This window comes from Bufo gargarizans, chromosome 1 (genome assembly GCF_014858855.1).
Source record: "Bufo gargarizans isolate SCDJY-AF-19 chromosome 1, ASM1485885v1, whole genome shotgun sequence".
Lineage (NCBI taxonomy): Eukaryota > Metazoa > Chordata > Amphibia > Anura > Bufonidae > Bufo > Bufo gargarizans.
In genome coordinates, this window is record NC_058080.1 from 748,799,070 (window position 1) to 748,802,388 (window position 3,319).

General features: G+C 47.9%; 1 long non-coding RNA gene across 1 annotated transcript; it reads left to right on the forward strand.

Moving 5' to 3' along the window:
• Positions 1 to 309: 309 nt before the first annotated feature.
• Positions 310 to 1,808, forward strand: LOC122925075. The gene is made up of 3 exons (XR_006387509.1): positions 310 to 368; positions 630 to 754; positions 1,768 to 1,808. It is a non-coding gene; the product is annotated as an uncharacterized LOC122925075 (long non-coding RNA).
• Positions 1,809 to 3,319: the final 1,511 nt, after the last annotated feature.

Here is a 3,319-nt window from a genome sequence, read left to right on the forward strand (position 1 = left end):
CCCTACCCTGCAGACAGCACAGTTGCAGTGGCCATAGGGTGCCCATATCAAGGTGTACTGTGTGACCCCTGTTATACCCTGCAGGTCCCTCACTTTCCACCACACATTATGCAAGAGAAGTACATTTATTTATCCTCTTCAGTGCTGCGCTCCACCCCCTTCACTGATCACATGACACTGACATCATCACAGGTCCTTCACCACCTCTTTTACCCTACACAGCTGAGCCCCGCCCCCTGCACTGATCACATGACGGTGACGTCATCCCAGGTCCTTCAGCTCTGGCAGTGCAGCAGATACTGGGCAGGTCCTGGTCGGTAGTCAGGGCTCTTGTTCTCTCTGGTATCAGCCATTCCTCCAGCCTGCAGGTAAGATGAGCTGTGAGGAGACAGTGTGGTGGAGAGCTCAGACATGTCACCTCTGGAGATTCTCCTCCATTACACACAAGGACTCCTCCGCTCCTTAGCTTAGTATGATGGGGGGAGTAGTAGTGGGAATAGTGGGGGTTATCATCATTCAGTGCTGGATGAGAGAATCTGCTCTGTGTGATTGAGGTTTTCACTGCCAGGAGCTTAGATACACCCTGCACTGGGACTCACTGATTAACCTTTATTCCCTTCTTTTTGGAGGCATCATGAAGAAAACCAGCAATACGAGCCTTGTCCTGAATGAGCCACCAAGGATGGACAGGAAGGAGATCAGCAGAAGAATATTAGACCTCACCTTGGAGATCATCTACCTGCTGAGCGGAGAGGTAAACTTTTCTAGATTTCTCTCCTCTTTATTGTATTCTGTAACAAGTCAGACATTGGGAAGGAGATTCCATCATAGGAAGTGATAGGAAGAGTCCAGGGTCCTGGAGAACGGCCTCCAGACCTTCCAAGTGACGGAGAACCTGAAGATCAGCCCCCAGTATGGTGAGTGATGTATCATGTGACCAGTATTCATGTTGTAGGAGCCATGAGGAGGTAAGTAGGCACGTTGTACCCAGGAGGAAAGGGCTGGGAGCAAGATGACCAGATGGCGGAGTGCGGCCTGGAGGGAGGATTTCTTCCACTGGTCTGACATCTGTATAGTCACAGAGAAGATGACTGTAGGAGGAGAGACCAGGGTCCACTTAAGGCGTATCTAACCTTTCAATAAACTTTGCATTAATCAGTAGTACATTGTGTGTACATGACTGGCCATTGTGTGACTTGTATTTGGCATTTTTTTGCAGTTTTCCGCTGTGCACACTGAATGTCTAGTTTGCAATTCTCCCAGAGATGGTGGGTGAAGACTAGCTGCCATCCACAGCCCACAGATAGTAGAGAATATGCTTCCTAACCTTCTTCTAATCTCTCAGAAGCAGACCCAGGATAATGGAGGAGAGTACAGAGGTGCTGAACCATATGGTTGTGAATAAAGCACTTGTGCTGAGATATAAACTTCTTATTTAACTTCATCAGTCTCTTTGGTGTCAATCCTGGAGTGCTGTCTCACTCTGCTCCTGCTCACTCCTCCCCTCTCTATAGAATTGTATTAACATTTGTAATAGGAACCTACAGTGGAGCTAATCCTAAGGATTCAAAGTCAAACCATATTTCAAACAAAAAAAGTAATTAGCAAGTGGGGACAGAGGTAAATAGCTGATAGCATGAGAACCAGACATTTCTCTCTGATAAGACATATTATAATGTTTCTCATGGTCATTTGTACTAAGTTGTGTGAAAAGTTTGGGACCATTTAAGGATTTTTTTTCACCTAAGTGTCTCTCTCCATCCACAGGAGTACACAATAGTGAAGAAGACATCGGGGGACTGTGTGACTCCCATCATCCATCTCCAGGAGTCAGGAGGGCGGAGCAGGACCCCTCACCCCATCACAGAGCCTCCCCCTCACCTCCTGATACATGAGCAGAAGATCCTAGAGCTCACCCACAAGATGATGGAGCTGCTGACTGGAGAGGTGACACTGCTGGGAATGCTGGGAAATTTTCCAGTAACAGCACTGGAGGGGTCTGGGTGATGACGGTGTCATTGTGTTGTCAGGTTCCTATAAGGTGTCAGGATGTCACTGTCTATTTCTCCATGGAGGAGTGGGAGTATATAGAAGGACACAAGGATGTGTACAAGGAGGCCATGATGGAGGAGCACCAGCCTCTTATATCACAAGGTAAGAGCCGTCATGTGCAGTGTATACACGTGTGTGCAGTGACATGTAATGGAGGAGCACCAGCCTCTTATATCACAAGGTAAGAGCCGTCATGTGCAGTGTATACACGTGTGTGCAGTGACATGTAATGGAGGAGCTCCAGCCTCTTATATCACAAGGTAAGAGCCGTCATGTGCAGTGTATACACGTGTGTGCAGTGACATGTAATGGAGGAGCACCAGCCTCTTATATCACAAGGTAAGAGGCGTCATGTGCAGTGTATACACGTGTGTGCAGTGACATGTAATGGAGGAGCAGCAGCCTCTTATATCACAAGGTAAGAGCCGTCATGTGCAGTGTATACACGTGTGTGCAGTGAAATGTAATGGAGGAGCACCAGCCTCTTATATCACAAGGTAAGAGCCGTCATGTGCAGTGTGTACACGTGTGTGCAGTGACATGTAGTGGACGAGCACCAGCCTCTTATATCACAGGGTAAGAGCCGTCATGTGCAGTGTATACACGTGTGTGCAGTGACATGTAATGGAGGAGCACCAGCCTCTTATATCACAAGGTAAGAGCCGTCATGTGCAGTGTATACACGTGTGTGCAGTGACATGTAATGGAGGAGCACCAGCCTCTTATATCACAAGGTAAGAGCCGTCATGTGCAGTGTATACACGTGTGTGCAGTGACATGTAATGGAGGAGCACCAGCCTCTTATATCACAAGGTAAGAGCCGTCATGTGCAGTGTATACACGTGTGTGCGGTGACATGTAATGGAGGAGCACCAGCCTCTTATATCACAAGGTAAGAGCCGTCATGTGCAGTGTGTACACGTGTGTGCAGTGACATGTAATGGAGGAGCACCAGCCTCTTATATCACAGGGTAAGAGCCGTCATGTGCAGTGTATACACGTGTGTGCAGTGAAATGTAATGGAGGAGCACAAGCCTCTTATATCACAAGGTAAGAGCCGTCATGTGCAGTGTATACACGTGTGTGCAGTGACATGTAATGGAGGAGCACCAGCCTCTTATATCACAAGGTAAGAGCCGTCATGTGCAGTGTATACACGTGTGTGCAGTGACATGTAATGGAGGAGCACCAGCCTCTTATATCACAAGGTAAGACCCGTCATGTGCAGTGTATACACGTGTGTGCAGTGACATGTAATGGAGGACCA